The sequence below is a fragment of the Panthera uncia genome, assembly GCF_023721935.1.
Source record: "Panthera uncia isolate 11264 chromosome C1 unlocalized genomic scaffold, Puncia_PCG_1.0 HiC_scaffold_4, whole genome shotgun sequence".
NCBI classification, from domain to species: Eukaryota; Metazoa; Chordata; class Mammalia; order Carnivora; family Felidae; genus Panthera; species Panthera uncia.
In genome coordinates this window covers 87,930,148-87,953,226 of record NW_026057585.1, presented here as the reverse complement: position 1 = coordinate 87,953,226, position 23,079 = coordinate 87,930,148, and the positions used below count along the sequence as shown (strand labels likewise).

Genomic DNA, 23,079 nt, shown 5'->3' with positions numbered 1-23,079 from the left:
TCTACAATACGTGCATGCAAGCCAGCCCAAAATTTTGTCTTGGGATCGCATGAGAAAATGTTAAATACCTAATTTTAGCAATTAGGATGTGTTATTTTTTTAGCATATTCCTGACCACCCAGCCTAGAATCTTCTCAAAACTGGACTGTCCTGATATACATCAAAATGTTATGTAGTAATTATATAGGGGTAGTTTGAGTTTTTTCCCATTAATCTTTACTTTCTATATTTCTATAATAAACTTGTCCTGCTTTTATAGTTTAAATAAAATCAAGGCAGAGCTTAAAGAAAACAAAGAATTGTTATCAGTTAACATAACTTACTTAGTGAACACAAGTGGCTTCTAGGACACACTGTGTTCTCATCCTTTGCTCAGTCAGTTTTAGAATTTAACCAGGGATCACTGTCAAGTTTCCAATGATACCCTCAAACCCATGTGACCTAGACGTTAAGTCCAGATAAATCAAACAACTCTAGGGGCACCTGAGTGGCTTAGTCGGTTAAGCATCCGACTCTTGATTTTGGCTCAGGTCATAATCTCACAACATGTGAGTTAAAGCCCTGCATCAGACTCAGCTATCAGCACAGAGACCACTTCAGATCCTCTCTCCCCATTTCTCTGCCCCTTCCCACACTTGCACACTCTCTGAAAAATAAACTAAACAAAAACAAAAACATCTCTACAGGGAGAATTAGTTGACCATACCTTCAAAATATGTCCAAAATCCATTACTTCCTGGCTATGCACCCTACGACCCTAGTCCAAGCCATCATCCCTCCCCTAGACTATACTGATCACTGCAAAAGTGGTCTCTACGCTTTACACTGCCTACCTTTCCCCACCTTCCCCCACCCCCCAGTCTATTCTCCCACAGCAACCAGTCTAAGCCTCTCAAAAAATAAGTCAATTTGGGGCACCTGGGTGGCTCCATCAGTTGAGCATTTGACTTTGGCTCAGGTGATAATCTCACAGTTTGTGAGTTCAAGCCCTGCATTGGGCTCTCTGCTGTCAGCGTGGAGCTTGCTTGGGATTCTCTGTCCCCTTCTCTCTCTGCCCCTCTCCTGCTCATGCACTCTCTATCTCTCTCAAAAATTAAAAATTAAAAAAAAAAAAATTAAAAAAAAAACTAAGTCAATTCTTGTCACTCCTCTACTCTGACTCTCCAGTGGCTCCCCCATCTCATTTAGAATAAAATGCACTCCAAAGGTCTTACACTAGCTCTGAGCACCTACCTACTCTGGGTCCCGCTGCTTCTCTGCCCTGACTCCTACTACTCTTTCCCTACCACTCCACTGCAGCCCCACTGGCCTCCTTGTGAAGGACATGACAAGTCACATCATACATCGGGGCTTTTACACTTGTTGTTCCCTCTGCCTGGGATGTTTTTCTCCCAGATATCCCTGGCTGGATTCCTCACCTCTTTCAGAACGGCTTAAATTGTCACCTCATCAGAGGCCTTCCCTGATCTTACATAAAGGAGCAATGACCCCAGGCTCCCTATCACTTGACTACCTTACCCTGCTTTTATTCTTCTGGGCACATATCGCCTAGTGGACATTATTTATCTACTTACTAGTTTATTTGTATCTAGTTACTCTCTCTTTTTTTTTTTTTTTTTTTTAATGTTTCTACCCTTCAGGATATAATCCTTGAGAACAAGGACTTTTTCTGTTTAGTGCTATATTAGCATTTTGTTTAGAGCTGGCTAGCTCTAAGAACTGTACTAAGCATGTAGTTAAGTGGTCAATTTTTACCATCAGAACATAAGCCCCAGTATATATAATAAAATACTCTATGTACAATAGGTACGTGTAATGAGTTTTGTTGAAAAAAATGATTACCCGCTCTGTCAAATTCATGAAGTCTATTAGAAAACATTGCTGCTTAACTACAGAGAACAAACTTAGGCTAGCTGGAGGGGAGGTGGGCAGGGAGATGGGTTAAATGAGTGATAGGTACTAAGAAGGGCACTGTTGTAATAAGAACTGGGTGTTATATGTAAGTGATCAATTACTAAATTCTACTCCTAAAACTAATATTACACTATATGTTAACTAACTAGAATTTAAATAAAAACTTGAGACATACAAAAAAATTGGTGCTTCGATAAAGAGACTATAACACCATCAGAAAGATCAATGAACAAATGATTGTTCACACTACCCAACCAGAAATGAGTGTCATAACCCAGTTCCCTGAGGTAGGAAAAATGCCCCAGGGAAAGGAATAGAACAAGAATCCTGAACCAGTTAACAGAGTTTGCCTCAAAGTTTCCCACCCCTTTAAGAGCCTGAGCTATATCTAATGTGCCCCTTTCCCAGGAGGGGCCACCCTGACAGTGAGAGGCCTTGCTGAGATCCCTTTCCTATGTCCCACCACAACCATCCCTAGAACCCAGTTCCCAGACTCATTTTGCAGCTGCCCCATTGCTTTGCCTGTCCAGAGAACTTTTCTCTAGCTATTAACCAGCTACCACTGGTGACCAAAACCACTAGGTAAGGGCCTCTGGCCATGCACTGTGCGAGCTGCTTCTATTTCATTAGTGCTCTCCACCTTGGTCAACAACAACCAATAAAATAACTGGCACACAGAATCCAGAAAGGCTAGGAAAAGGAGCTAGTTGTCAATCAAAAGGATCTTTCATTTGTTTATTTTGCTTTGCTTTTTAAAGATTAAGTCACTGTCTCAACCAAAAAAAAAAGTAACTTTCTCAAAAGAAACATTACAGTACAACGAAAATAACCCAGGGTTGAAATCAAGTCCTCCCATTTACTCCCTGTGTGAACTTGGAAGTTCTTTAACTTCTCCGGGTTCATTTCCTCATGGCAAAAATAACAGCACTTACCTCATAAGGCTGGTGTAAATGCTAAGGGAGATAACATATGTCAAACAGGACCATGCCTGGCATACAGTAAGTATTCAATAAGTGGTAGGTGCCTGGCATACAGTGAGTATTCAATAAGTGGTAGTGAGGCCTATTTCTGAAAGTTGTTGACCAAATGCAAGGTTAGGCTGGCTGGCTGGCTGATTACATCAGAAAACACATTAAGTACTTAGCACTGTGTTTGGTTCATAATAGGTCATCAACAAATATTAACTTTTCTCCCTTTCCTGCAACGCTGCACAAATTGTAGAGACTTCAGACACCATCCAATTCTATCAGTGTGGCCAGGTTTTGCTGTACAACATACTTACCATTTAGGTAATTTAAGCTTTCCGTTAATGCTTCTGGGGGCTCTCCTGATACTTCGCTGTCTTAGAAACAGGCACTCACTATCTTTCAATGGCAGTTGCCTCTTGACCTGGACAGAATATAAACAGAAAGTAAGAGATAGGTAAAATGTGAATTGCACCAAGACCGAACTGAGGGGAGAGAAGACTTTCCTTTTCCTATCAGATGATATGGTCTCAAGGGAGACTACACAGTCTTTCTTAAATTAACACACCTATACATTTCCCAATAGTCTAAAAACTTATGACATCTTACAGCTTGAGAAGGATCTTTGAAATCAACCAGTTAGATACCCTTGATTTATGGAAAGAAACAAACTTGGAAAGGGTGAGTCACCCAACTGTTTAGGGTAAAAGCCAGGAATCTACTAAAAATAAAATGTTCTAGAAAATGGGTAAGAAAAAAACCCCAAACATCTGTGGAGTACCTACCACACCCGAGGCAATATGTTTTATGTTGTACACAAGACAGTATTATACAGGGGCACCTTGGCGGCTCAACCAGTCAAGTGTCTGACTGGCTCAGGTCGTGATCTCGCGATTCATGGGTTCGAGTCCCACACTGGGGCTCTGTGCTGACAGCTCAGAGCCTGGAGCCTGCTTCGGACTCTGCATCTCCCTCCCTCTCTGCCCCTCCCCCTCTCGTGCGCTCTCTCTCTCTCTCTCTCTCTCTCTCTCTGAAAAAATAAACATTAAAAAAAATTTTTTGAGACAATAATACAATATTGCCCCCTAATAAAGAATCTAAATTTCAAGAAGTCAAGTGACTGGTCCAAGGTCTTACAGCTTGCAAATAAATGGTAATCAGGCCTTAAACCCACACCTGTCTAACACAAAAGCCCCTTCACCAGGCTGACTGTCACTGGGTTGCCTTCTAGATGTGGTTCTCCAAAGGGCCCCGAACCACCTAATACCAATTAGAACCAAGCATTGCATCTCTGTCTGCAAACTTACCCTCTGGTTTTGTAATGAGCATTCTACAGGAGACCCAAAAAAGTCTACTAACCCACCAAACATTACCCCTAAAATTTCGAAAGAATTACTGGAGGTGGAAGATCTGGGGCAAACTTCTGTCCATCCAAGTCCTGCCAAAGAATGGAAAGATACCTTCTAACCTGGAAGTAAAGCATCTATACCTGGTCTTATATGCAAACTATCCCCCTTATTTCTCACAACTGCCCATACCTCCCTTACATATCACACAGGCCACCATGTGACCTTCTTCCAAACTGTTGGTCCCTTTAATCTCATTTCCACACCTCCACTACCAAACCCATTACATATATATAGTAGAGTCCACCCCACCTCTATGCTCCTACAGAGCAATGCAAGACGGTTTAGAATTAAAATGGAGAGATAATCAAATGATAGGTTTTTTTAAATGGCTTTAAAAGAAAGATGAGGGCCTTGAACACTCAAGCCAGTAGACCAGAAAAGAATTAGGGACAAGCAACGAAACTAGAAAAAAAAAAGTAGGAAAAAAGATCTATACCAGGGTCAGCACCCAAGGAATGGCTTGAGTGGATGTGGGAGAAGTTTTAGCTCTCCCCAAATACCCTCCCCTCACACACACTTTTTAAAAAGTATTTAATGTACTTAAACAGCTATTTTAATTATTGAAACAGCTTCAGAACTGGTGCACAGACCTTCAGCCCTGCCCCTTACCCAACAGCTGTCTCTTTTCCCCTCTCCACCTACCTTAGGCACACTTTCCTCTCCACAGCCTAGAACCTCTCCTACATAAGAATTCTGAACTCCAAAAAATGCCCACATACATCTGGTCTGTTTCTACTCAGCCGTAACAATGACAGCAGCAGCCCTGCGAAAGCTACTGCCTCCCCCATCTCTTGCCACATTTCCTGGCATATTACTAAGGCCCAGGGGGCTATTCTCTTCAAAACAGGATAGTATGCTCTGCCCAAAATCAGATGAACAGGAACTCCTGATGATCCTGATTTGTTTTCAACTGTCTACATTCTGTCCTTATTTCTAAGGGATGGAAGTAAGCAGCAAATGACTTCTTTCTTTCCTTTACTTCTTGCATCCTTGGCATACTGACCCTGTGTCCCCAGAACAAGAGGATGACTGTAAATACCCTCAGGCTCTTTAGTGCTGCCCCTTCAGAGAGCTTTCCACCCTGGGAGATCCACCCACACCCCTTCCTTCTGGCACCTCTTCTGCTCCTTCTTGTTAACTTCTAGTGAAGACAGTGGTGGTAGTATGGGTATGGGTGGGTGTGTCTGTCTCTGTCTAGAAGCAGAGATGAAAGGACCCTAACAGATCATGCAGAGTCTAACTGCCTCATCTACCAGAGGAGAAAGTGAGTCTCATGGAGAAGAGACTGATCCCAGGTTGCAAAGCATGTTAAAGTGAGCATGGTTGAATTCACCATGAGCCATACTGAAAATGAGCCCATCCTTATTTGATGGCTGAAGAATGAAGCTCTCTTAAATATGTATCACTTTTGTTCCCAAAATACTTTCATAATGGATAGAAATGCAAGTAGGAAATTGTGGTTCCAGCATGATCCCCCAACAGATAACATAAACTCTGGATAAAATGCCAAAAAAAACTATCTGTCTGAAGTGAACAAAGGCTGGCAGATTTTGGAGGGAAGTCAAAAACTGGTAGAAGGGGTGGGGATGGGATGAATTCTCCATTTTTGGAGCTTTCCCCAGAGAGCTATCCAGCTACACTGCCAGTCAAAAAACAAACCCTAGACTTTCTCTCTGGAGGAACCATAAGACAGTGCCCAGAGCAGCTACAGATAATGGGAAGAAAGAAGAGAGCCAGAGAAGCAAAGTCCCAGGTGTTGAGTATGAACTCTGTCCAAATCTCTAGCTGACCCCTGCACTGTGCATGCACAGGGTGGGACCCAAGCACCTCAGTCAAGGGCAAAAGAACGACTGAGATCTGAACAGCCACCCCTGCAGGGGAGACAAACCTGGCAGTTTTGAGTCTGAGTTAATTGCCTGCTAAAATAAAAACGTCAACAGAAATCAGTGTCTCCACAGCATAACATTTACATGCATTCATGTTCAGGAGACAACCCCAAATTACATAAAGAACTAGAAAAACTACAGCCATTTGCAAGGGAAAAGACAATTGGCAGAGGGCAACTCCAAGATGACCCAAATACTGGAATTATTTGACAAGGATATTAAAACAGAAATTATAGCTAAGCAGAGAAACTGCATTTTTTTTCTGAAAGTGGAAGTTTCAGAACAGAAATTATAGCACCTGAAACAACAACAAAAATCCTCTGAATGAGCTTAAGAACAGAATGGAGATGACAGAGAAAAGAGTTCATGAAATCTACAGACAAACAGAAATTATCCAAAGTGAAAAACTCTGGGTCATCTGCAGTCTCTAGAAGAACCATCCTCAGCTCTTCACCTGAGTATACAGTGATTACTTTCTGTTACCAGAAAAACTGATACCAGAGAGACCCAGAATAACTAAGGATCACAGAGATACCATTAACCTGCAATTCTGTTGGAGCAGGCCACCCCTCATATCTACTAATTAACTTTTTGAGGTCTTCCAGATATAAGCAAAGAACAAAGTGTGAAGGTGGAAAATGAGAGGGCAGGATAAAAATTTAAACCGGAGATAACCATAATATCCGAAGTCCTAGGAGTCAAATCTGGTGCCCCATTGTATCTACTGAGAGGCAAGGAGACCATCATTTTTTCACCTGGAATTGCTGAAGCAACACTCTCAGGCAGGAGAAAAATGAGGAGGGATTTAATGTTTTTCTTCTGCCCTGTGCAATCTCTTCACCAAAAAGCCAACCTGTAAATGGGCCGATGGAAGGATGAAGTGTGACCAATCAGTGGGTTTGAGGCTGAAGAGTGCCAGCAGCTTGGTGAGAGCCAACCTGGTGCCACCCGGTTGATAAAAGCAGCTAACCTGAATGCCATACCTGACCAGCTTCCTGCACTCAGGTCATTTCATGTTGGAGTTCAAGACATTCCAGGTAAAAGCAGAGGGAAAAACATAACCTGCAGAAGAGATGTCTGAAAGCCTTGCCTTCTTCTCATCCCCCTCCCACCCATCCCACCTGCCCACGAGGGAGAAGGGTACAGAGCAAGTGAGAAACTGGTAAAAAGAAGAGGTGCCTCTTAGGGTGAAGAGCCTTGGACAGGAAGTTCAACCACTGACACCTCAGACATGACTTTTATACTCCCTGGGCCTTAGCTTTATCAGTTGAACAAAAAACTCAGACGACATGATATTTAAGGCCCTTTCCAATAACAACATGTATGAACCCTTACCCATGCTGTTTCCGTCTGCCCCTGAAAAACCCGTAATAGATCCCAAAAGGCAAAAGTGGAGACATGCCAACTCATTTGATTTATTAGAATATCTCAATTATTCAATTTGTTAAAGAATAAATTAAGAGTCTTGTTATTAATTCTTAAATTATGTTAATAACAGATTTCAATACCCATCTATGATGGAGGGCTGCTAAAATAAGGTCTAATTCTCCCAGGATATAACTTTTTTATCCGTGTAACTCTTGGGATAAGAAGGCAGATACTCTTATCCCCCCTACAACAGATGAGCAAACAGATTAAGACCTGTGACTCTTTTAGGAAGCTAATAACAGAGACAGGACTAGAATCCAGTAATCCCATCTTTGAGCTTCAGGGCTTTTTCCACCTTACCAAAGAAACCTTACTTAACAAAGAACCAAGAGTATAAACAAGATTAGAATTAGAAAGAAAGGATTTAAGAACTTTCAAACACTATGGAAGCATTTATTAATAAACAATTGATAAGACTAGTTTGCGATTAGGACATCTATTTAAAAGCAGACCCTCAAGGACTGCCACCTGTCCGCTGTTTCCTTTTCTAACAAGTAGGCTATAATTGAGACTAGGCTTCCTTGCAATTAGCCCGTGTTTGTGGGGTTTAGCAATAGAACCACATGTCTAAAATTGCTGGTTTTAGACCTGCTTTAGAAAGTTGGCTAAATCAGAAGAACATGCTGGCTCCCTTTAACCTCTGGAAGTCTATAATTAGGATACCAAGGGGCCCAAAGGATTAGACCAGGTAATGGCAAATGTAAACAGCAAAGTCACAACAACCAGTCTAAGGAGAAAGAAACTGAAAGTGCTTTTATTACCTAATTCAATCTTCATAGTAACCCTACTGGGTAAATACCATCATGATTACTTTATAAATGAGGAAGAAATAAAGGGTCAAAGTCACACAGCTGATAAGTGGATTCTCATGTAGGTATCTTGGATCCAAAATGTGCTTTCTCCTCTGCATTATACCACCCTGGAAGGAATTCTCTCAGATCTTACTCTCAAGAGAATCAGTCCTGACCCACATCCCAAATAACACAGACCGACAAGCGGTTGATAGGTAGTTTGTGCATTCTTTCATTCATTCACGTATTCATGCAAATATTGACTGGCTACAGTGCATCAAGCTCTGAGGAAAATAGGGAGCAGAAACAGAACTGTCTTCATGCCATTTATTGTATAGCGCAACAGGAAAACACTGATTGAAGAATCATACTATTAAATTAATAGAAGCTGACCCATTAATAGGGAGGTCTAGGAAGGCTGCCCCTAGTGGTGAGGACATTTCTAAGCAGAAGAGGGAGCATGTTGAATATGAGGAGCTAAAGTAGATCTGGCTGACCAACAAGGGAGAAGAAGTGTGACAGGAAATGAGGCTGGAGAGGTATGGAGCAAGCCACACCATACAGGCCCTTGGAGGTCCCATACCATAAGATTATGACCTGAGCTGAAGTCGGCCGCTCAACTGACTAGACCACCCAGACGCCCCATCATTTAACTCTTAAGTAGGGATAAGGTGTGCACATTTCCAGATCACTTTGGCTTCAGTATGGACAACAGATGGAAGCAAGGACAAATGGTGCCAAAAGATGGGTAAGAAGGCCAGTTCCCTGTTTCAGGAGATGGTGGCCACAGAGCTAACACTGCCAGCTGCATACAGGGCACTTACGGTGCCCCAGGCACCATTCTAGGCACTTTATAGGAATTAACTAAATCCTTAGAACAACTCTGTGAAACAGATACTATTATCCCCATCTTCTAAAAGAGGAGAGGAGCGCCTGGGTGGCTCAAATGGTTAAGTGTCAGACTCTTGGTTTCAGCTCAGGTCATGATCTCACAGCCTCATGGGTTTGAGACCCACATCAGGCTCTGCGCTGACAATGCAGAGTCTGCGTGGGAGTCTCTCTGTACCTCCCCTGCTCATGATCTCTCTCAGAATATACAAACATTAAAAACAAAAAAGAGAGAGAGAAGTTAAGTAATTTAATGGAATCACATGCCTCCTTTCATGTGGTCACTTCCCTTATAATCAGTTCCTTGCAAATATCTTTAATTCATTTGTCCCCCTCCCCTAATATTCAACTAATAAAACTTCAATCTTCACTAAACCAAACTAACAACCTCTCCAGGCCTACACCAAAGCACTAAGTTATAAACTGTGTCTGTAGAGAAAATGCAACTACTGACTGGTATGATTTAAAAACAATTTTTAGGGGCGCCTGGGTGACTCAGTAGGTTGAGTGTCCGACTTCGGCTCAGGTCATGATCTCACGGTTATGGGTTCAAGCCCCACGTCGGGCTCTGTGCTGACAGTTCAGGGCCTGGAGCCTGCTTTGGATTCTGTGTTGCCCTCTCTCTCTGTTCCTCCCCTGCTCACACTCTTTCTCTCAAAAATAAAGATTAAAAAAAAATTTTTTTAATAATAAAATAAAAAAATTAAAAAAAATTTTTAAACAGGCTCCACGCCCAACGTGGGGCTTAAATCCACAACCCCAAGATCAATAGTTGCATGTTCTACTAACTGAGCCAGCAAGGCACCCCACATTTTAAATTTATCACCACAAAATCTCAAATATGTCCCTCGATGCTGCCAACAACCCTACTATATCTTCCCTTGCTAGGTTCACTTTCCAACTCTCCAAAACAACTCTTGCACCTCTTTTTTTTTCCTCAATAAACCTCCAACCCCCATCAGCTAAATGACTGTCCCCAAGAAGAAACACTCAGACCATCATCTCCCTAATTCCAAATCTAACCATATGTCAGCATTCTGTGTTCCCTATTGTTACAATGAAGAGGGTCTGCTGATACATAAAGTACAACTTTTCATGTCTACTATGGATCTGATTCCCTCTTATCTTCATATGCAGTGATCTCCACTCTCTTACGTCATTTTTCTCCTGTATACAGACTCTCAAATGACCCTAGCCAAACAGCATGAGATCCACAGGCCAGCACTGGCTCACAAAATCTTACGAGGGTAAGTACAGGAATAGAATAGGCACCTAGACATTTGTGAAGCAAGCAATGTTGTAGACACTGCTACAACGTGCAAGCATAGGATCTGAGGAGGATTTCTCAAACAGGGTCTAGACCGAGGGTGCTGATGAACTCACACAGTGAGTCACACGTAGAGTGAGTTACAGACAAAAATCTGCATAAGAATACCACATGTAGGTCCTGGACAGACTAGAAAAAATTAATTTGTCCTGCATCACTGACAGCTTGAGAAGCCACACTCTGAAACAGTGCTTTTCAAACTTGAATGTGCACACAAATCAGCTGAGGATCTCACTGAAACACAGACACTGACTCAGTAGGTCTAGGGTGGGGCCTAAGACTGTATTTCTAACAGCTTCCCAGGTTGATCCAGAGGCCACATTTGGAAAGCAAGATTCTAGAATTTCCTATCTTAAAAAACAAAACGAGGGGCGCCTGGGTGGCTCAGTCAGTTAAGCGTCCAACTTCAACTCAGGTCAGGATCTCGCAGTTCGTGAATTCGACCCCTGCGTTGGGCTCTGTGCTGATGGCTCAGAGCCTGAAGCCTGTTTCAGATTCTGTGTCTCCCTCTCTTTGCCCCTTCCCCACTCATGCTCTGTCTCTCAAAAATGAATAAACATTTAAAAAAAATTTAAAACAAACAAAACAAAAACCAGAAACAATAAACTCTCCCTTGATCTCACACCTCCTTCCAGTTAGTCTAGCCCCAATGTCTCTGCTTCTCTTCTCTTCACAGCAAAACCTCTCCGAGTACTCTACACATTTTATTTCCATACCTCTAATGCTCAGTCACTCCAATCAGCCTTCTATCCTCAACGCTCCACAAAAACTGTTCATTAGGGTCAAAGGCCTCAATACTGCCAAATTCTGTGGTCACTTCCCTATCCTCCAAATGGCATTTAACGCAAATAACCACTCCTTCTCCATCAAAACACTTTCTCCCTTGGTTCCAGGACATCATACTTTCCTCATCATCCTACTCCACAGGTCATCTTCAGTCTGCTCCACCTTCTCCTCTACATGACCAGAGATAGTCCCAGGACCTCTTTTCTTTATCTGCACCCTCCCTTCTTTGGGCAATCTCATCTAGTCCCATGACTCAATATCAATGACTTCCAAATTTTCATCTCCAGCACTGACAATTCCAGAAGCATTTCCGACGGCCTACCGGACATCTCTACCTGGATGTCTAATTGATATCACATATCCATATATTCCCATATTGTTGATTGTATTGACCTCCCACCCGTCTTTCTCCCAAACTCATTCCTCCTCACATCTTCCCCTATTTACACTATCACCATTCACCCAACTGACCAGGCCAAACACCTAACCATGCTGAATGTGTCTTTCCCCCACACCGAACATGAAATCCATCAGCAGGTCCTATCAACTCCAACTTCCAAATTTTCTTGAACCTGTCCCTCTGCTCTCTACATCCCCACTAAGCACCCTAGTCCAAGCTACTGGACTCTCTCTCACCCTACCTACTATAATAGCCTCCTTAAGCCTCCCTGCTACCAACTGTCCCCTATGAGTACCACTCTCCAAACAGCAGCGAATTTCTAAAAACTTAATCAGATCAAGACTCTATTCTGCTTAAAAACAACACAACAAAATACCTCTAACAGCTTTCCCTTCCACTTAGAATACTCTAAAGTCCTCACCAGAGTCTACTAGGCCCTGCATGATCTGGCCCCTTACCTACCTCTCTGACCTCATCTCCTACCAGGTCCCCTTCCTCACTTCCTGTTTCTTGCACACACTGCATTCATTCTGGCCTTAGGGCTTTTGCACTAGCTGTTCCCTCTTCCCTTTGTACAGCTGGCTCCTTTCAGTCATTGAAGGGTCAGCTTAAGTTTTATCACCTCTGTAAAGACTTGGCCAGATAATATTAAGTAGCTCTCAACCTCTAACATATCACCCTAGTTTATGTGCACCTTAACACTTAACCCCATCTGGTATTTTGTTTACTTACTTACTGTTTATCTCCTCCTCCCCACCTCTACCCCCATCTTCTGTCTACCTCATCACTATATCCCCAGGGAATTCTGTACCCTAGAATGGTGCCTGGCTGACAATAAATAGATGGGTCTGTAGCACAGGGGAGCAATCCAGGCTGGATACATAAATTTATGAGTCATGTGCATAGAGGTGTGGTTACTAAAGCCAATGGGGTGGATGAGATCACCCAGGGAGAGTGTCTAGTATGACCAGGGAGGAGGGCCTGCAAGAATAGTACATTTAATAGCTGCAGAACGGAGGATGAACCTGCAGAAACAGCAGAGAAGTAGAAGAACAAGACCATGTTATATCACTTGAGCCAAGACAAGAGAGTATTTCTAGAAGGAGTGGTCAACAGCATCAACTTCACCGAGAAAATGAATTTGAAAAGTCTGTTGAATTCAGCTTCATGAAGGACATCAGTGACTTTACTGAAGTGTACAGTGAAATGACAGGGCAGAAGCCAGCCTAGGACAGGCTAAGAGGAGGGAGGCAGTAAATACAGACATCTTGTTTAGATTCGAGAGGATGCAGGGTTGAGGATGAGCTGTTTGGTCTGTTTCTGTTTAAAGGGGGCACCATCCTAGCACTGCCACATGTACAAGCGGCAGGTCCTGGCAGCCGCAAGTCACCCAAGGGCTTCAAACCTTTTTATTCAGCTAAGAATTCCGTTCCCCTTGGACCGATTCCTAAATGTCCAGAGTATCAATCTGGAAGTCTTTTTTCAAACACAGATCTCATCTTCACTACAACGGAAGATAAAAATGTACACTTTCCCTTGGTGTGTCAGGAACAGAACACGTGGCTTTTTATACCAGAGGGCCTGGGTTTAGAAGGTTTTCTCTGCCATTTTAATTCCAAGGCTCATTTTGGGGGAGTCATCGTTATTTCTACCCCCAGCAAGAAGTTTCTTTCCATTTTACAGCCTCTAGAGAACTTCCCATTGTCTCTGTTCCACACTCCTTCTCCACCCTGCCTGCTGCCCAGGCAACATACCACAATGGGAGGAGTACACATGGTCTCAGAAGCCAGGGAATCTTGGTTTCCTCTATACTTCAGTCACACAGCAGTCTGGGTGATTAAACTTCACGATCTCAATTTCTTCAAGTGTACACAGAGACTATAATATCTAAACTTCATGGGACTGATGTAAAGGACTATATGGAAATACAGATTCAGTATAAGCAGATAAGGCCTGGCATAATGTGTTCTATAAATGTTAATCCAATTTTCTTCTTCTCACCATTCTGATAAAGCATTGTATCCCCTATGTGTTTTTATTTAGTTTCTCTTTCCTTCTAAGTGTACTAGGAAGACCTTGGGAAAGGAACCCTGAGAAATTTACTTGCCCAGTTCCAGCAGAAATAATTTTAAAGAAGTACCAGGAGAGGTGGGTGAGGCCAGAGGTGTTGCTGGGCAGCATGTGAAAGGGCAGGGAGGATGCCCCTGGGCAGAAGACATCAGCAGGCTCTCTGCCAGGTTCTCTGCATCTCCCCACCACCAACCCTTGTCCAAGTTCCTTCTTATAGCCCTGGATGTGCCTCTTTATCTCATCTGCTCAGAAAGTCATGCTTGCCAACAAGTCTCAAGTCAGTGTCTTCAGTATTAAAAACAAACAAAACAAACAGCACACACACTCAGAGCACACATACTGAGCAGAACACAGGGCAATGAAATCCTGAGACCCAGTCCTGTCTCTCTAATTTACTGGTTCTGTGATCCTTAATAGATATTATAATTCTCTGAGTAGGATTTCCTCATTTGTAAAACAGAGATAACAATACATCCAGACTCCAAGGCTGTAAGGACCAAATGAAATAATATATGTGAAAGTACTTTGTATACTATAAAACATGGTTATGGTTATATTACAGGTACACAGAGCAGCTGCAGAATCTACCTTTGGCCAGTTGAGGTGTGTTACTGAGAAAGTCCACATTCTTGGAGTAGTCTGTTCTATGATCTAAGGCTACCTGTTTCCAACTTAAGTCCTCCCATCTCTAGCTGCTAAAAAAGTTATATTCTAATTTCACTTGATTCTCTTATCTTAGCAAGAACTCAAACTTCTCTGACTAAATGGCTCCAAGTCTCCAAATGGTAAAGACCACTGGCCCTGATGCTAAGGGCCCTTTTTGACTCTAACATTCTAAGATTCTCCATCCTTTGCTCCCAAAGTACTTTGTCCATATCTCTACTTGCACAATTCCCAGTCTACTTTGCATTATAACTTTGTTTTGTATCATCCCCTAAGGAGAGAGCAAAAGGCTGTCTTACCGAGTTTGATATTCTCCATAGCACTTAACATGGAGCTTTGTACACAGAGCTTTGTGCGCCAAACAATATTGGCCGATTGACTCAACGCTAATTTCTCATTTTTTGCACTTATTGTCCATCCCACACAATAACTATAAACTCTTATTCTTCTATGCTTTTTTTTGTACCTCCATAGGCCTGGCACAGTGTGAAACACATAATTTTTTTTAAGACCAGTGACTGGTTTATTTCTTGGTCAAGGTGAAAAAGCCCAATCAACCTATCCTACCTATGATTTTTAACAACTGGCTCTGGTTATTGACATATACAAACATGACATTTATCAGAGTGTCACAAAAGGAAACTGCATAATGGAGTTATCACACAGATGGAGGGAAATGAAATGTGCGAGTTGAGGGGCCTTGTTCTCCCCAGTGGCACCAAAAATATGGTAAAAAGGCAAATATATTGATAGCAGACCTGGACTCTAGAGTTTATCTCTAGAAGATGGGCAGTCTTCTAAAATGGCTCCCAAAGATCTCCACCCCCTAGTGTCCATGTTCTATGTGGGCTCTTCCCCTTGAGTTTGGTCTGGGCCTCAAGACTGGCGTCTAACAGTGAGAACATAGGCAAGAATTATGAGATGTCATTTCTGAGATTAGCTTATAAAAGACTGAATTCTTTCTTACTGGCTCTTTCTCTCTTTTGCCATCTCTTGCTTGCTTTGATGAAGCTAGCTGCTGTGCTACAGAAGCCCATATGGCAAGGAACTAAAGGTGGCCTCCATCTACCAACCAGTAAGGAATGGAGGCCCTCAGTCTAACTGCCCACAAGGACCTGAATCCTGCCAACAACTGAGTGAACTTCAAGCCCTTCTTCGGTCACACCTTGATGGCTGACATCTTGATTACAGCTAAGAGCCTGAAGCAGGAGACCCAGCTAAAGCCATGCCTGGCTTCCTATCCCACAGAAACTGTGATATAATAAATGTATATTGTTTTATGCTGCTAAATTCTGTTATGCAGCAACATATAACTACCATACCCTGTATGTTTAAAAAAAAAAAAAAAGAAAAGGAGGGGATATGGAGAGATTATAAGATTAAAAGATTCTTAAAAAAAATATAACCAGGGGCGCCTGGGTGGCTCAATCGGTTGAGCATCCAACTTCAGCTCAGGTCATGAACTCACCTTCTGTGAGTTCAGGTCCCACGTCAGGCTCTGTGCTGACAGCTAAGAGCCTGGAGCCTGTTTCAGATTCTGTGTCTCCCTCTCTCTCTGCCCCTCCCCCGTTCATGCTCTGTCTCTCTGCCTCTGAAAAATGAATAAACCTTAAAAAAAAAATTTTTTAAAAAAAAGATAAAACCAACCAGCCACAATGTATGGATCTTAACTGGATCCTAATTCAGACTAACTGTAAGAAACAAAACAGAATCATTGATGAGAAAATGAAAATTTGACTGACTGGATATTTGATGGTATTAAAGAATTCTTGTTTTTTATGTGATATTAAAATTATGGTTTTTTTAATTGTAAGAAGTCCTTAACTTTTAGAGATACATAATGAAATGCTTACAACAGATGAAATGATATAATGTCTGGAATTTGCTTCAAAATAATACAGAATGGGGTTAAGTGGGTAGGGTATAGATGAAACAAGATTGGCCATGATTTCATAACTATTGAAACTGGGAGTGGATACATGGGAGCCCATCATGAAGTTTCCTTTTGTATACATTTTAAATTTTCTCTAACAAAAAAAAACTAAGAAAGGGAAGAAGGGTAGGTAGAATCCTAAAGTCCAAGGGCCCCTCTAGTTCTCACAATCTAACTACACTACAGCCACTCTGACCTTCCCTAGGTTTTCTGCACTGCATATACCATTTCAGTCCATGCCAGTGACCAACATTACCAACTCTCCCACAAAAATTCTGTCGAGCACTTAGATCTGATAAGTTACTTAAAGTAAGATTATTTAGACAATTTGGCCCTTATAGGTAAAGAGGGTGGAGTGAAATGGTAGCTAATTGCTAGAAGGTGCTTGGCACAAACTAGAAGGAATCACCATAGGTCTTCCTGGTGTGGGAAACCATCCCCTATTGCACTTTATTGTGGCCTGCCTTTGGACACCCCAGCCTCCCACCTTGATAGGTATTTTAACATTTCCTCCCTATGCTGTGTACAGACTTAATTTCTTACCTCTTAAAGTTTTCTTTAATTAAGCCTTAAGTATCTTAATTGCTGTGAATGATCTATTTTCCAATTTCCCACTGTGTTCAGCTAATTAAAAAACAAAAAAACAAACACACACACAAAACTCATGGTCAACAGTTCTGCAAGAAAGTAACTTCAACAGGAAAGAAATCATATCTGCTTTTTCTTGTCAGAGTCTCTGATTCTTAGATTAGAGAATCAACCTTTGAAGTTCCTACTAAACAAGAAAATTCACACAACAAAGTGAAACTGGGATAGACAAAAGAGAACTTCGTGACTAGTTCCCACACTCTTTCTCTGGGTACACCACCACTGCTACTACCATATCCCAGTTCTATTGTACAAGAGGTCCACGCTCTAATCTGTTATGATAGCTTCAATCACCCATACTATATTTATATTCTAGCCCCTACCTTTCACCCTCTCTTTAAAAGAACAGTCCTAAGATTTACACTCCTGGAGGTTTTCAACGCTAATTATTGGAAAAACCTAGGAGCTTTCAAAAATATCATTTATCTGATAAATGACTGAATTTCTACAATGAGTCAATGATATGAAAAAGTGGGAGCAGGGGAAGGACTTGAAATACAAAGAAACTTAGGAAACATAACAACTTAATGTACTGTATGGGTTCTGGTCAGATCCTTACCCTAACAAAGTAACTGCAAAGACATTTTTTAGACAATCAAGGAAATCTGATTATGATCCTATCTAGATGTTATTAAGGTTTTGTTAATTTTCTTAAATTTGATAATAGCATTATGGTTATGTGAGAAAATGTATTTAAAGATGCATAAAAAAGTGTGTAGGTATAAAATGATATGATTTCTGGGATTTGGTTTAAAATTCTTCAACACATTAAAAAGAACTGAAGGAAATGTAGCAAAATCTTGAAAACTACTGAATATAAATACATGTAGGTTCACTGTATTAGCCTCTCTCCTTTTGTGAATGTTTGAATTTTTTTTTTTTTAACTTATTTTTGAGACAGAGCATGAATGAGGGAGGGGCGGAGAGAGAGGGAGACACAGAATCTGAAACAGGCTCCAGGCTCTGAGCTGTCAGCCCAGAGCCCGACGCGGGGCTCGAACTCATGGACCGTGAGATCATGACCTGAGCCAAAGTCGGACGCTTAACCAACTGAGCCACTCAGGCGCCCCAAAATTTTTCATAATAAAAAAAATTTGAATACTACCACCTAGTACAACCAAACTCTAGCAATATCTACCAGAGCTAAACATATGACCCAGAATCTTATTCCTAGGTATACACCCAAGAGAAATGAGTGCATATGTTCACCAAAAGATATACATAAGACTAAGAGTGTCCATGGCAGCTTTGTCATATAGCCAAAACTGGTAAGATCCCAAATGTCCATCAACAGTAGAATAAATAACTGTGATACATCCAAACAATGAACCATTACATACTGCTACATACAACATGGATGACAAAAGCAGCCAGACCCAAAATAGTTCATGCAGTCTGAGGCTATTTATGTTCTATTACATGAAACTCAAAAATAGACAAAACTTATCAATGGAGATAGAAGTCAGAATAACTAGTTACTTGGGTAGCCAGTACCGATGAGGAAGAAGCACGAGGGAGCCTTCTGGAATTCTGGAAATGTTCTCTATCTTGACCTGATGCATATCTTGATGTGAGTAGTCTTTACATGACAGCATACATACATAAAAATTCATTGAGTATTTTACTGAAAAATCTGTATAATTTACTGTAGCTATATCTCAATAATGAACAAATAATGGGAGTAAAAATCAGAATCCTAGGTATCAGTATTTTATAAAAGCTCTGTAAGCAATTCTAATGTGCAGCCAATACAAAGAACCATTCTACCTCAGCAAGCTCAAAGTTAAGCCTCCCAAGTCTTCCTACTTCCAGTTCAATAGTACCTGTGAGATAAGGTAATAAGAACTGAAGCTTGAAAAGATGGTGGAGCAGAGAGGAGGGAGAGAGTTATCCCTTTGAAAAGAGTAGGAATCTACGGCAAGGGAGGAAAAGTTGAGGTCAGTGCTGATGGAGCTAAGAACAAAGCTGCAAAAGGCTGAATATGACAACTCATTTTAATTCCAGCTTTACCACCAACGAGCTATGGGGTATGACCTTAGGCAAACTGCTTTATCTCTCCAGGCCTCCCTATGATCTCGTACAGCTTTTAAACAAAGTCTGGAGAAGAAGGTGAGAGGAATCAAGTAAGAACAGGCCCTTTTAAAAGACCGTAGGTTTCCCTCTAACACAGACAGCACTTACCATCCTGTATTGTAATTATCTACTTCTTTATATCCCCCCACCAAACTGTGAGCTCTTAAAAGGCCAAGATTATGTATTTCATCTCCAAATCCAAGGACATGCATAGAACTTGGCACATAGTAATAGTTCGGTAAATGTTCAATGGCTACATAGCTGAACACTATGAGGAGTGCTTCTATTTATATTCTTATAAGTATAGGTATGTATACATAAAAAAGAACAATTCATCTCCCACATGTATACCTTTAAATAACATTGAGTAATATTATTTTCTTTACTAACACCAACTAAAAGAAGTCCAGATTCCAGGATGCCCAAAATCATCAGAAAGGCTCCCCAAAGATGTCCTGCCAGAGGCCTCAAAAGTCCATGCCTCCTCCTCCCTAAATAATATAATGAATAATAATATCTAATGCTTACACATTATTTCATACTTCAAATCACTTTCACTCCCATCCACTCAATTCTCACAACTCTATGAGGAGATACTATCAAACCCATTTTAAAATGTGAGGAAACGGAGGCTCGTATTTTAAATAATTTGCTACTCTAAGGCAAGCTGAAAGCTTCTAAAGAAAGGCTTTTGTAGGCGGCCCCTTTCTTCAGCACCCAGGAGAAACATCACCAGTTCTCTTCCCCCAGCCTCCCCAAATAAGATGGATCCATCAGTTCACTAGCTGCTTTTATTAAGCTAACTACCTCTTAGGTTTTCCTTGTACCCATGAGACTCAGTTACACAGATTACTTTTATTATGTTTTAAGCAAAAAATAAGACCAGCACAGGGAGAAAAATCCCAAGACTACAGAAACCCACACTCAAAAGTTGCTGTCTAACCTCTTTGTGTATAAAGCTAAAAAGAAACAAGACTAAAACTTGCTCCAACAAGCAAGCTCTAAACCCTACTTACTGACCAGAGAACTCTGCAGCACTCAGGGTATTTGTTATGCACAGATGATTCAGTCTGTACTTGCTTCAATATTTTCTTCAATAATTTGTACTATCATTTTCTCCACACCACTGTAAATTCTTACAAAGGCAAAGGTCATATCTTCCAGTTAGGAAGGTCCAGCTCCTATAAATAAGTACATAGTACCCCAAATCACACCACTAAACATGTTTTTCTGTCCTAGTAATTGATATAAAGTCTTTCCCAAAATTAAAAATTAAAATACTTTAATTAATTAACAAGTTGATATTCTTCAACAGAACAACACATAGAGAATCTAGAGTCTCTAAGAAACAAAGATCAAAGGGCACTTGGCACCACAGTAATGCCAGGCACACATTTTAGTGGAAACTAAATCAAAGTGTGCTGAATAATGTTAACTAGGAGCTTAAAATTCATTAAAACTCAAGGACCAAGGACCAAGAAAGATGGGCACAGAACACAGAGTTAATTGGAAAAATAGCAAATCAGATTCTAAGGCAGTTCCACCCAAGGTCATGTTGGGGTCCCACAAGGGAACACTCTGGATTTAAGCACCAGAGACCTAGAGCCCCAGTACATGCATCAGAACAGGGGCCTAGCACACAGGTTCTTTCGCCTTGAGGAGCATCTCAAACAGCAGCAGCTGGCCCCCTCCCCCCAATTACCCTCCACTCACATGCCCTGAGGCCCTGCAGGCCATAGGACTGCTGGAGTTCAGCCAGACAGAACTAAAAGTTGGAGGAAATTAGCATGTCACCTGACACTTTTCTGGCATAGCCTAAACTGATTAAAGTTACAAACATGACTGCAAGATTCCACTATGCTGGTGAGACTACTCTTTTTCTGCAACTAAAAATAACCTATTTATCAAATAGGGAGCATTCCTCAAGTTTTTTCTGCCCTGTCAGCAACCCAAACTTCCATTTCCTCAACTACTTCATCTTCATCTAGAGTGTTTTCTTGGATCAAGTCTCCTCACCTCTCCGACCTTCCCAACTCCTCACCCTAATCCCGTGAACACAGCATAAGAGACCTAAACTCCTTTCTCCTAACTCAAACTTTTAGTTTCTTTCCAGTTACAAACATTTACAAAGGTTAGAGGTTCCTGCCTTGTGTAAAGCCACAACTAGAAGATGGGTTGAGCTGCAGCAAATAATAATGAAAAGCAAAGAAAAAATGAAGGACAAGACAGGGCATGATCAGGAAGTCAGCTAAAGGCTTTTCATTCAGGCAGGAATGGAGGGAACCCCACCCACTGAGAAGAATAAAGCACGAAGGTGAATGGTTTCCAGTAAAAAGCCAGACTGTATCTGGCCTTATCTCCTTACAACACAGCCATCAAGCCTGCTCTGGGACAGAATCATACCCAATGAGTTCTGAGTAACCTACAAGAATCATTAAGCTGTCCTGGGGTTGCAGTGACATTTTCAGGGGGAACAAACTCCCATCATTTAAGCCAAACAAGCCAAGCTTCAAGTGCAGATTTTCTGGTCCCACAGAGCTGAGAGAGGGGCTCAAATCTTTCCACCAGGAGTGGGAGTTCTAAGGAAGCTAGAAACCGTGTCCTCAGTAGCTCTCCCACCTGTTGGGTCCTGAGGTAAGCAGGCACACCTTTTCCAAAGGTGGAAACTATGTGGACTTTGAACTTCCTTATAGCCCCTTGTTCTCTGCAACAGCATCAAGAGAATGCCACAATACTATGCCACCTTACACAGACTGAACAAAGCATCTGCTATTCTACAACAGTTACTTGGGATACACATTAATATATTCTCCACAGATCCAACTTTAAAGTCTTCTTTCACTCTTATTTTTAACCTTTCACATTCTCTTTAAAAATAAAAACAAAAACAAAACTCACTTATCTATAGAATCCAGACTCTCAGAAATATTCCTCCTGAAAAAGAAAAATTAGCCTGAGACTACCCAAGGTACACTGTGGTAAAGTTTCAATGCAGCATCTATACTGTGTCAGAGCAAACTGCAAGCTGTGGCCCTTCATCAGAGCATCAGAACCTTTCAGCATTCATGAAATCAAAGAATATCAGAGCTAAAAACATCTTTGAGGATCAATAATCCAGCCTTTCATTTTAAAGATGGAGAAAATAAGGTCCAAAGAGAGGAAAATGGAGGCTTGGAGCAAAACTGGACCTAAAAGCTAGGTGTCCAGAATCCCAACTCAAACCTCTTAAGCCACACCATTCCTCTTCATAAGACTGAGTTTATGGAAGTCCAGCAGTTAAAGAAAGGGAGGGAAAGGAAAGTAAATACATGGTTCCAAGCAGAGATCAACTCTGTGAACTCTCCTCCTCCTCTGTTGCTTTGTAGTGTGCCTCAGGGACTGTTTCTGTTCCTCCATATGCCTTAATTTTAGGAGCTTTTCTATTTTATTTTGCGTGAGAGAGAGAGAGAGAGAGAGAGAGAAAGAGAGAGAGAGTACAGAGGAGGGACTGAGGGAGAGAATCTCAAGCAGCCTCCATGCCCAGGCAGAGTCTGACACGGTGCTGGATCTCACAACCATGAGATCATGACCTGAGCCAAAATCAAGAGTAGGATGCTTAACCGACTGAGCAACCCAGGTGCCCCTCAAAAGCTTTTCTCTTGAACATTACATAATTTTTACTATGAAGCAAGATATAAATTCCCACTCACACCTTAACCAGGCCTCCCAATCACGGGTCAGGCAAAGTCAAAAACAACCAACTGCTAAGATAAAATGACTACAAGAACCCTTAAGCAGAAAGATAACAACCCTTGGGGGAAGGGACATGTTTTAAAAAGATGACTCAATTGGATGACCCTAATGAAGGAAACTACATTACTAGACTTCATATTCTAGTGTCTAGTATCTAGGTCTTGGA

At 41.5% G+C, this 23,079-nt stretch overlaps 1 protein-coding gene across 3 annotated transcripts in view; it reads right to left on the bottom strand.

Moving 5' to 3' along the window:
• The window catches only part of LUZP1 (leucine zipper protein 1), a 95,662-nt gene that overhangs the window by 33,328 nt on the left and 39,255 nt on the right, over positions 1–23,079 (bottom strand). For all 3 annotated transcript variants that reach the window (XM_049617843.1, XM_049617841.1, XM_049617842.1), the window contains exon 2: positions 3,197–3,303. The gene's annotated coding sequence lies outside the window, so the exon portion shown is untranslated. The remainder of the gene's footprint in view (positions 1–3,196; positions 3,304–23,079) is intronic.